Below are 12,430 nucleotides of genomic sequence, written 5' to 3' on the forward strand. Positions count from 1 at the left end.
ATCAATGATATACAGAAACGTTTGCTAGCAGGGATGAGGTTATCTCTTTGTATAAGGCCATGGTTGGGCCGCATCTAGAGTATTGTATATAGGTCTGGAAGCCTCACTAAATTTAGGCTGTAGATCTGCTGGCAGGGGTGCAGACAAGGGCATCCAGATTGCTGAAGGGAACGAAATGGTGCTCTTACCCAAAAACGCTTCATTTCTACATACTGAGGCATCTTGAGACCAGGCATGTGCAGGGAGATCTGAGTGAGGTATTTAAAGCCTTGATTGGATTGACTAAGCTGAATATTAATGGTATTCTTCCACTTGCTGAGACTACAAACACGAGAGTTGAGAAATGGTTGCTGGATAGATGTGTAGAAGTTTTCCTTCGGCCAGTGGGTGGTTTATTGTTGGAGCACTCTTCCATCTGTACTTGTGGAATTAGATGGATTGAATAAATTAAAGGGAAGACCAGACAAATTCTTGGAGTAGGATGGATAATTTTTTTTTTTTTTTTTTTGGCAAGCTATATAAGCTTGCTTTTTTCCCACATCAAATAGTGTTTTGTGGAATGCTCCATCAGTGGAGTTCCACATCTGTGCACTTTCTTGCATAATTTGCCATTAGTCCTACTACACTGTTAACATAAATTAACAGAACAAAATGTTTTTCATGAATATTTTATTGTGAACAATATCGCCGAAGCGAATATTTGATCTTATAGACTTCCTGGCATGCGAATTTTTAGCAACCATTACAAAACGATCTTCCTTTTTACAGAGCCACACATTATGCAAATTATTCATGACTATAAAAAGACGGGTTGCGACCACATCACTTCATTGGCGATTTTTGTCTTGCTTAGTGGGATAGCCACATTTTCAGTAGACAGAATGGCAATTATCATCGTTAACCATCTCTTTGAGATAGGGGCCGTTGGATGACTTGAGGCAGACGAAGGTTGTACATTGGCTTAATCTGACACTCAATATCATCTCGGCACTATGAGTGCAGTGCAGAGATGATATTGCACTCCGGATGCAGTCGGAGATGGAGGAAACCCCTGGTGCCATTAGACAGTGGTGAGCTGTGAATATTTTAACAATGGGCTCGCAGTTTTTCCGACTTTCTACTGAGTAAATTTGATCGGTCACGGAAGTGACGTCATCTGCGGCTTCCACCCGAGGTGCTTCCCATGCTCGCACTACTAGTAGTGTGATTAGAGCGCGTGACGCATTTTTCGTGACCGGTATGATAACTCGAGTCAGGGGCGGACAGATGCAGCTTATTATCCCCTTAACCATGCGTATAAATGAATGTGTAAAACGTTCCTACGTCTATCTAAAAAAAAAAAAACCCAAAAAACTTAAAAATCTGGTCGTCATGCTCCGCCGTACAATGATAACTGGATACGACAGTGTCTGGAGTACTAACTTTTTAGAATTTTTGAATAGTATGACGTCACAATCATGCTTTCTGAATCAACTACTGCAGTATGATTGCAACAATACAAAAATTTGTCAACAATTTTTTTTCGTCTCGCATTTTCGTTACATTCCATTGTTAGGTGCCCCTAAGAGCTGCGTTTGTGGCTTCAACTACAAGATCGGTACTATTTTACAGATATTTAGATACGCTGCACTCGCAAGTATACATCTCTTACTTTAGTTATCATAAATCCATTGTATCTTGTCTTCCAAAAATTATGAAAATCTGCGAATGATCAATAAAATACATCGTATTTACAATAAAAAAAAAAACTTTTATTTCGTAATCGATATATACAAAACAAAATACCTAAAAGAAACGCGAAGAATGTTTCGGATAAACAACTACCGCGCGTGCTCATTACACACGTGCAACTTTTTTATTCGTATTTTTTTAACAACTAGGAAAATATAATGGATACATTTTTTTTCATGATAAAAATTTAATATTGCGAATAAAAAATAACATGAAATATTTCCCATATCACAAATAACAAACTATCACAAAGAATTCCACAATATGAAAACAAATATTACATAAAAAACAAACTTTCTAGAAAAAGCACCCAAAAAAATCACAGATTATATGAAAAAAAAAATTATTTCACAAATATTCAAGAATAATTTATTCTAAAAATTGCCAATTTACTTCTTTGTTAATATTTGTTGTCGATCTTCTGCTTTGCTCAATAGCTGAGTGATGATTAGAGAGGAATGATTTGACGTAATGATCGGGATCAAATTGAAGCAATGGTTTTCCATTTAGATGAATGATATGACCATAGATGTATGGTCATATCATTCATGGTCATCATGTTTATGATGACCATAGATGTTTTTAAATTAGCAATAGCATTGATAGTTCTAATAATTAATTTATATGCTTTTACCATAGTGATCCTGTAAAGCTTCTGAAAGGTAAGAGAGCTCCTGCAGGATGTCGATCATCAGTGCTAAGTGGTCAAGAAATTCCAAATTTAAAAGTCGATTTAATAATCCGGAATATTTAACTCAACTCCTGATTCAAAATGTTTGCACTTTGTGGGATAATTCTTCCAACCCACAACTGCCGTCTGCAAGCTACAAGCTGCTCATCGTGGCCCGAACACATGACTGATCTTTATAGTTTCCACATAAAGTCCTTTAGCAATCACCCTTAATTCGCACTAGTTTTTTGTTGATTGGTGATAGTTTTTTTTTTTTTTTTTAATTATTGCCTGTGTGCCATTATATTTTAGAACATTTTCTATACAGTGAAAGGCTCGACAAAGTTTCAAAATCTGGCAACATTTCATCTTCGCAAAGTTTATATATATCTTAGTTGCCTCGATCTCCCCCCTACATTGCTGCTCTCACTAGTTCTTTGAATACAGTGCAAAAAAGTCGGAATCACACGGATATTCAGCTACTGTGACCATGTAAACATAGGAGAAATTTACTAAAATGTGTGGATCACCCACTTTTCCGAAAAGCATATGCCCGTTTGTTGGAGTAAAGGCGGAACCACAACACAGGTTGATCACAGGCTACAATCCGTGTCGAGAATCTTCTTAATCCTCTGACTGGCTATGGAAAGCATATTGACTAGCGCGACTTCTCGATATATGACTGCATAGGTTTTATGGACACCACTAACACTGTGAAATATAATCCCTTTCATCCTTAATTCGCACTTTCTAATTACCCAAATTGCCTCTAGGCCAAAGGTGAGAACAATGCATACAAAGTTGTCTCTCCCAATTCGTTCATTACATGGAAATTTTCTTTGTTCAGCAGAAAATATTTTAAATGTAATTACCATGGGGACTCAAAAAAATTCGCTATAAAGAAGTTCATTAAATAGAGTCCCACTGTAATTAAATCAAAAATGAAGCAATTTCAAAATACATAACCAATCAATTGTGCCATTAAAATGCTGGACATGGGGCCCTGCTTGCCCCACCGTAGTTTTGGCTCTGGATACTCAGTAATTGCATTCAGGATTTCATTTGTAAAATAAATGATCGTCTCAACAATGGGCTAGCAAATTAAAAAAAAATAATAACAATGGGCTCTCGCGAGCCTACTATAGCTCACCACTGGTTGTCTAGTAGTAGAATTATGAATGAACAAATTCTTGAAGCCTGTTTAGAAGCCAAATCCAAGCCAGTAGAATATGCAGTCAGGTAAAGTAATTTTGGCTTATGGATTTAGAAAGAGTTGAGAACTCCTTTCTCATTTGGGGACAACACTGTAAGATACAATAACTTTTGTTTTGGTAATTCCTTTGCATATTAGTTTTTCTTTCAAATGTCTAATTGGAAAACTGTGATAAGGCATCACAATATTGTTTGCTTTGTATAAGTGTAAGATATATCCTGGATCCTGTAAATTCTGGTTAAGAGTTGGAGTGGTTCCTTAGGATGGTATATACACATTGGAAAATGTGTTCCACTGTTTTAGTTCTACAATCACAAAGGGGAGTTTGCGAAAGGCCAAAATAATGGAATTTAAACTACTATGACCTGCATGTTGCATACATTTATAGGTATGCAGTTCCACAACAGACAACCCAAGAAATACCCTCTCTTCACCACTGATCATCAAACAGTGAATGCTGTGGTATCAACATGCTGGGTGGACACTGGGACTTGAAAGGAGTGTGCTGGTCGGATGAGTCCAAAAATCCAGTGCAACGTGCCAACAGATGCCTTCGTGTGGCATAAACAATGCTACTCCATGCACCCATTGTGCATGATGTCCATTATCCAGGCATGTGGCAGTGGTTGCTTAATATGGAGTATGTGTTGCTGACAACAGAAACCCTGGTGCATATAGGCTGTTTCACTGGTGAGGTCCACAGGCTGATCTTAGAAGACCACGTCCACCCCGACACGTTGCATTTTTTAAGGAGAAATAAAATCTTCCAAGGTAATAATGTATCATGTTATTGGGGTGACAACATGCACAAGTGGGTCGAGGAACAGTGAAGACATCCCCCCATCTTGATTGACCTCCAAATTCACCCAACCTCAATTCAATTGAACACCTGTGGGATGTTTTGGAACAGGAAGTGAGGCATATGGACACACAACCATCATCACCGACGCTGTGGAAAGTCTTGCAGGCAGCATGATTACAGATCCCTACGGATGTCTTTGCACATCTAGTGAAGTTAATGCCTAGGCAAATAGCAGCTGTTATCCATGCGAATGGTGGCCACAATTCAGTGATCACTGGGCGTATTATCTAAATTGCATGTACAGTAATCATTGTACCATCCATATATTATAATCTATGGATAGTTTTGTTTAGTTGGACGAAAAACCCGTTTCCTGGAGAGGATAACACTATACAACCTTGATGAACTCAGCCATTATTTTCTGTTAAAATTACTTTTGAAAGCAAACCCCCCCCCCCTTGCTGCTAAATCAATGTGTCCAAAAATGCATTATTTCATCTATTGCATACACTTTCAAAAAAGCCAAATTTTGAGTATAGCATGCAATAAATGTAGTAACTTTCCAAAGATAGCAATCACTAATTTTTTAAGATTCATGTATTATTGATTTTACAATAAATGTTTGCCAATATCCCTATCATGATGCTGACCTTAGCTTATCAAATTAATGACTTAAATGCTTTCTTTGTTGTTAGGGCAGTAGGTATAATGTCCTCTAACACCGGGTATAAAATGGAAAATGCTTGAGTTCAAATCTCTTAATGACAAGGCATTTTTCCAACAAGTAGCAGAATTAGTCTCAGGTAAAGGTCACTTGGTTTTTATTCCTAGGTTAGGTTTTCATCCAGAAAATTTACTGAATAATACATACCGATGCTTAAGTATGAGTGCCTGCAAAAAAAAAATTAAATACCTTTACATTTCAGGATGGCAAAATGAGCAATATCAAAAAGTAACTAAAACTCCATGGAAAACTAACAGACAATGAGGCATGAATTCACATTTTCTGCCATATACAGATTACTAAGTTTCTCCTTTTTGTACATCAATTTAAAATGTTTTCATTGCTCTTCAAAGACATCTTGGGTGTGTTTTACTGTATTGCTTTAACAGAATGCTAATATTTTATGATGAATGACTTTCAGAAAATTTTATTCAAACAGGAAAACTACTTGAAGCCATTTTATTGCAACAATTTTACATAGTAAAAAACTGCTTTCAGTGAATCAACTTAGATGACTGTTTCACTGGAATTTATATACAAATAACTGACAAGATTTCACATAAAAACTGTACATTGCAAGGCAATTAGCATTAGAAGATCCTTCTTAAGTAGTATACTGCGTAGCACCATCATGGTACTGGTGAATATTACCTGGGAGGGGGGTGGAGAAAGGAAGGAAGGAAGGAAAGGAGAGGAGAGAGAACGAGATAGTTATAATGAGACCAATTGTAAGTTACAAATTTCACAATTTTGATGTAAGAGTAGAGATATCATTTACTAAAACAAACAAAACATTAAAAAAGAATCGACTGCACACCCACACACACTTCATGTATATGTACACACGCTCGCAAATGTATGAAGATGCTCTGACATCAGAGCATATCAAATAAGTAATGATTAGTATACATGTATGTATGCAAATACAATATATCTTACACATAATGCAAATGGTCGGCAAAACAGACACTTTCACTATACTATACACCAATGTCTGCATTAAAATTTTGCATGAACAATAATGAAGTTCATAATTGATATTCAACAATATAATTGGTTGTGACCACAATCACTTCCCTTCACTGTCTTCCAATTGATCATTTCAAAATAATGGTATAATATAAAAACTTTAACTTTACACAAAGGTAATTTTGTTTCCTAAATTTGTGGACATATATCTATATATGAAGATATAAACATCATATCAAAACTGGTACTACATAAATAAGCTTTGGAAACCACTGCTATACAAAAAATTTGATTTAAAATATGAGGGATGGTACATGGGAGTGAACCAGAAATGCAACAAAATTTTAATGAGTATTTAATGGTTTTAAGAACTTCTACACACATCCAATAAAATTAATATCTGCAACATGACAATGACCCTTAACATTATTTAACAATAAACTTCTTTTATACTGAAAAACAGGGTTTCAAGTCATTCAGTAACTTTACAATAACATTCACAATTTCCAGTTTTCAGTTTAATGCCAATATTGCAACACATACTGTTGAGTAAAATAAAATTTGATTGTATGAACAGACAGAGGGGAAAAAAAAAAAAAAAAACGATACCCAGAAATTTCATTTATATAGACCAATACAACCATCATTGCACATTTTTTTATTTTTTTCCACAATTAATAACTAAGCAAGAATATATGGCCTCTTTAATTATGTTAAAATGCCCTTTCATTATGATTCCCACGTCTGAAATAAATGTACATATTTCACAATTTGGCATACAAAAATGGCTCACATATGTGATAAATAATTTAAACAGCCATATCCTAAGTACACTGATATATATACTGTATATGGTATGACACACTCTAAAAAAAGAGTACTGCATATGATCACAATGATCCCACAGGCTCATTAATGAGGCACTTTGGGCCTGATAGATTCAACAACTCACTGAGATGGAATGGCATACATTATGACAGCAATAGCCTGTTACTTTTGCTCCAGTCAGTTCTAACAATCTTCCTGTGGTTAATTGTATTAGCACACATAGGAGCAGAGAAATGGGCAGGGATAGCAAGAGAGCAAATGGTAAGGGATGTCTTCAACAGCACCTTTAGGGGAGGAGAGAGAGAAATATAAATAAATAAACATGAAATAAATATTTGCAACTGCTGTTGTACACTCTTATTTGTTACCACACACACACACACACACACACACACACACACACACACACACACACACACACACACACACACACACACACACACACACACACACGTGTGTGCACATATAAAAAATCCTATTTTGTAAAAGTTGACACACATCCAGGAATTATAGCTACGGGTATTTCACATTGCAATTTTTTGAATTAAATGCAGTTTAAGGCTTAAGTTTTGCAAATTACAGTGTCTGGAGATTAGGCACGTGCGAGGTGTTCTGATTGAGGTGCATAAAGCCTTGAATGGTTTGAGCATGCTCTCAATGCTGATGGGATTCTTCCTCTTGCTTAGAATAATTGCCTGAGAGAGCATAAATTCAAATTGAGGAAAGACATTTGTAGGATAGATGTGCAGAAGTTTGCCTTTAGCCAGTAGGTGGTTGATTGTTGGAACAAACTTCCATCTGTCATTGTACAATTGATAGCTTAAACAGATTCAAGTCAGAACTAGACAAACATCTGGAGCGAGTGGATGGGTGAAATGAGAAGGGTGTGTGTTTTTTGGCTGATGCTATATAAGCTTGCTTTCTTGCATCATGTGCCTTTGCTAATGCCTAAGAATGACTGACTTAGCATTGGATGAAAGCATCTAGAAAATGCATGTTCAACTGTAAAAAGGGATCTCAAACATAGAACATAAATATACTCACTTAACCAATGGGATAAACATGTGATGTTTCCAGTTCTTTTATATGGGTAAGAAAGTACACATATGCATTCTTCTCTCTCTCTCTCTCTGTGTGTGTGTGTGTGTGTGTGTGTGTGACATTGGAGTAACAAATGAGAGAGTAAAATAACAAACAAACATATTTGTACAAGAAATGCTGACGTGTGCAAATCCCATTATTCCTGGAATAAATGACATGTCATAAGCAACACTGCGTGCCCTTGTTTAGTAAGCAAGCATGAAATATGTAAAGTCTACCAGATTACATTAAAATGCTTTCATGATTCCCATGTCTGAAACAAATGGTATATTTCACAAACTGGCATACAAAATTGGCTAGTACATATGATAAATAATTTAAATAGCCATATTTCAAGAAGTGAGCATCAACTTAATACAACTCAGGCTCTCTCTCCCCAGAATATGATCCTGGCGAGAGAGAGCTCCCTATAAAAGAATATGATCAAAAACTGTTGTCTTTTCCATCTACTTCCCAAACTTTGATGGTTTATAAGCCATAAACCAAGTATTGTATTGCTTTTCCAGTAACAGTCCAGTTGCCAATTTATCAGACACATACCTACCCCATCCACCGGGGTGTTCAATCTGGATGTGGAGATGGGGATAATTTTATCACTATTTTTCATCATTTTGAAACAAGATGGTTGCAATTTGAGTTCAGTCTTGCCTGTTTATAAGTCATTTGTTTAGAGTCTCCAAACAAAATTTACAATACTTTGGGGAAGGGTAATGGTGTACCCCCACACACAGGGCTACCCTTCCCAAAATATGATCTGCCATCTTGAAACAAGATGATAATGATACTCCAATAGGTTCAGCAAGTTTGAAAAGCTTTTGTTTATAAGTCCAAATGAAGCTGTGGTGTCAACACAGCTTCATTTTGACAAACGAAGGACCTGATTACCTAGAGAAATTTTGATTTCTGAATCTTTGTTATACAGTAGACTCTCGATTTTCCGGGATGGATAGTAACATATTGCTACTATATTATTATTGACAAATCTGAATTCAGCGCGATACTTGTTAATGTTTGACCATTTTCATACGTTCTTATTATTTTAATTTTCTGATCCAAATCGATCACTTTCCTTTTCTTGATAGATTTACTAGTACCGCTGTAACTTATTCTCTTAGTAGGCACCAAAATGGTCAAAATGAAATTTTCTGTAAAGAACTTCACAGAGTTAAGGTGAAAACTCACTATTTTCATCCCTCAAGAGCTCACAATTTACTAAATCACATTTCTGGAGGTCACTGCCATAAAACAATAAAAACAATTTGCACTTTCCGGGTTATTTAGCTTTTCTGTTCTGTTCATGCATCTAATTATAAACGAGTAGTAAACTCGATCTTATTGCATTTGTGAAAATACCGATAGCTAGAATTCTGTGGGTTTTTACGTTATTATGGTGAAATGTGTGTCCCCTTCACTGGAAAGCTTCAGTCATATAAAAAAAAAAAAAAACCATAAATAAATTGAAAGAACCCTCTCGTCTTTCCTATTTTTTTGCTTGTTGCTCCGATCTCACTTCTGCAATTTGTGTTTGCCGTGATCATCATTATTGATTGCTTATTATTATTTTTTGTTGTTGTTTTAAACAACAAAAAAAAAAAAAAAAAAAAAAAAAAATTTGAGTGAAAAAAAAATTTATGTAAATCCGTAGTTCTGTAAGTTGGAGACTTACTGTATCGAAAAATGTTCAGAAACCTACGTAAAAATTATCGTGATAGATACAAAAACTTACCATGTACAACTTTTGTGTCCAACACAATGCTTCCCTTTATTTTTGGCGATGTAAATTTTAAATCTAATCATCATCATCAGCCATTTTCAATCCACTGCAGGATGAAGGCCTCTCCAGCAACTTTCCAGTTCCTTCTGTTTTGAGCACTGGCCATCCATTTACTACTCAAAAACTCATGAATTTCATCTATCCATCTCCGCCTTTGTCTTCCAGGTTTTCTTCTAGCTCCTCTTGGGTACCATTCTGTTATTTTCTTAGTCCATCTGTCATCATGTCTTCAAGCTATGTGTCCTGCCCAAGACCATTTTAGTTCTTTAGTTTTGATAAGAATGTCCTTTACTTGAGTTTGCTGCCTAATCCATGTGTTTCTCTTCTTATCTAACATTCTAATTCCCAATTTAATTCGTTCCATTCTTCGCTGTGTAGTTCTTAGCTTCTCTTCCATTCTTTTGGTGAGTGCCCAAGTTTCACTTCCATAAGTCATGGTGGGGAGTATACATTGATTCATTATTTTACGTTTCAGACAAACTGGGATATTGCTCTTCAGTATGTGACTATATTTCCTGAATGCTATCCATCCAAAATTTATTCTTCTCTTGACTTCCAGCCATTTATCATTATTACAGCTAATAACTTGTCCCAGATAAGTATATGACTCCACCTTTTCAATTACTGCTCCTTCAATCATTATTTCCCTTTCCGTGGCATACTTGTTCATCATTACTTTTGTTTTAGCCATATTCATCTTTAGTCCAAAATCCTTACTAACTGTGCATAACTGATTAAGATTTTCCTCTAATTCTTTGGGATCGTGGCTTATGACCACAATGTCATCTGCAAATCGTAAATGGTTTAGGTACTCTCCGTTCACATTGACTCCTTTCTGCGACCAGTCTAATCTTCTGAAAGCTTCCTCAAGGGCAGCAGTAAACAGCTTCGGAGATATTGTGTCTCCTTGTCGAACTCCTTTCTCGATTTTAAATTTGCTACTGTCTTTGTCTAGTCTAATAAAGGATGTAGCACTCTCATATATTTTCTTCAAAATCATAATATATGGAGTATCTATGCCTTGTCTTTCCAGTGCCCGAAACGTTGCCTTATGCTGTATGGAGTCAAATGCCTTTTCATAATCCACAAATGCCAGGCATAATGGTGTTTTATATTCATTTGCTTTCTCCATTAGCTGTGATATTACGTGAAGGTGATCCATAGTTGAGAATTCTGTCCTAAAGCCAGCTTGCTCTTTCGGTTGATTCTCATCAAGTATTCTTTCTAATCTGTTAGTAATGACCCTTGTGAACAACTTGTAGATATGGGATAACAAGCTAATTGGTCTATAATTTCCAATTTCTGATTTATCTCCTTTCTTATGCAGCAAAACTATGATTGCATTATTCCACTGCTTAGGCATCACACCTTTTCTAATGCACTTTGTGAAGAGCCTTGCCAGTTTTTGTGTTATGTCTCTTCCTCCCAATTTTAACAACTCTACAGTAACTTCATCTTCCCCCGGGGCTTTCCGATTCCTCATTTTCTTCAATGCATGTTCTACCTCATCAGTAAGAATATCGGGTATGTTGTATGTGTTGCTACTTTGCAATCCATCTTCCCCACTGCTGGTATCATTCCCTCGCTCCTTGTATAATTCTCTATAGTAGTCTTCTGCTATTTGAATTATGCCTTCTCTGCTGTTTATAAGTACACCATTGCTATTCTTCAGTTTCAGTATCATTTGTCTTTCTGTCTTTCTGTAAAAGGAAGCTATAATCTAATAGCTTCCTTTTATTTTTTATGATATTGCGTATGGTTTAGTGAACAACATTATAATATTTCATTAAAGATTTAATGGATGCACCATTTTCAAACCTTTTTTATAATTTCAAGTTTCTGCTTAACCGAAAGTGGAACTCTTTTGCATTTACCCATCATTTTTGCGATTTCTAAACAAAAAAAAAAATAAATAAATAAATAAATAAAATATATATATATATATATATTATGTGAGATAACAGTTAGGCAAAAGTAATAAAAATAAATAAATATGGCTATGTAGCTATCATTAGAGGCAGCAAATGCACATCCTCCACATGATGCCTAATTATATATGATAATTAAAATAAATATGATATCCAAAATAAAAACATAAGCCATATTTATTTATTTTTATTACTTTTGCCTAACTGTTATCTCACATAATATAAATTAGTGGTAGTAGTGGGTTGATATGCTAAATAAGCAGCGCCTGTGCCGCCATCTATTCTTTTCCTTTCTATTATATAAGCTGGTTAAGCTTGCATTATGTCAGTGGTGTGGCTCTGATCAAGAGTGCTGTCTGTTCTATAGTTTATTTTTCGCTGCATAAGGACCACCGCCATGCAAATCCTCTGCATCGGTTGATCTATCAGAGAATGGAGGTGTTTGGTTCTTCGATATTTCTGCCTTTGCGATGATTTGTATGACGATTGAAATGCAGCGATTCCATGACCATTATTGGCCTCGTGGTCCTCTGTCGATATGGGGCATGATGGTCAGTCTATCATTTTGATATTTTAGTTTTTTGGTAGTTTCTTTAACCCTTTTTTGGTGATATTTCACGTTTTTTGGAACTGGTACCTTCGAGGGGGGTACCGCTAAATTATTTATAATTGGCATTATTTTAAATTTAC

General features: G+C 35.7%; 1 protein-coding gene across 6 annotated transcripts in view; it reads right to left on the reverse strand.

Moving 5' to 3' along the window:
- Nucleotides 1-6,786: 6,786 nt before the first annotated feature.
- The window catches only part of LOC150087802 (formin-binding protein 1-like), a 260,095-nt gene continuing 254,451 nt past the window's right edge, over nt 6,787-12,430 (reverse strand). For all 6 annotated transcript variants that reach the window (XM_090370428.1, XM_090370427.1, XM_090370425.1 and 3 more), the window contains one exon: nt 6,787-7,221. The gene's annotated coding sequence lies outside the window, so the exon portion shown is untranslated. The remainder of the gene's footprint in view (nt 7,222-12,430) is intronic.

This window comes from Mastigoproctus giganteus, chromosome 3, assembly GCF_048544385.1.
Source record: "Mastigoproctus giganteus isolate SK-2022 chromosome 3, ASM4854438v1, whole genome shotgun sequence".
Classification (NCBI taxonomy): Eukaryota; Metazoa; Arthropoda; class Arachnida; order Uropygi; family Thelyphonidae; genus Mastigoproctus; species Mastigoproctus giganteus.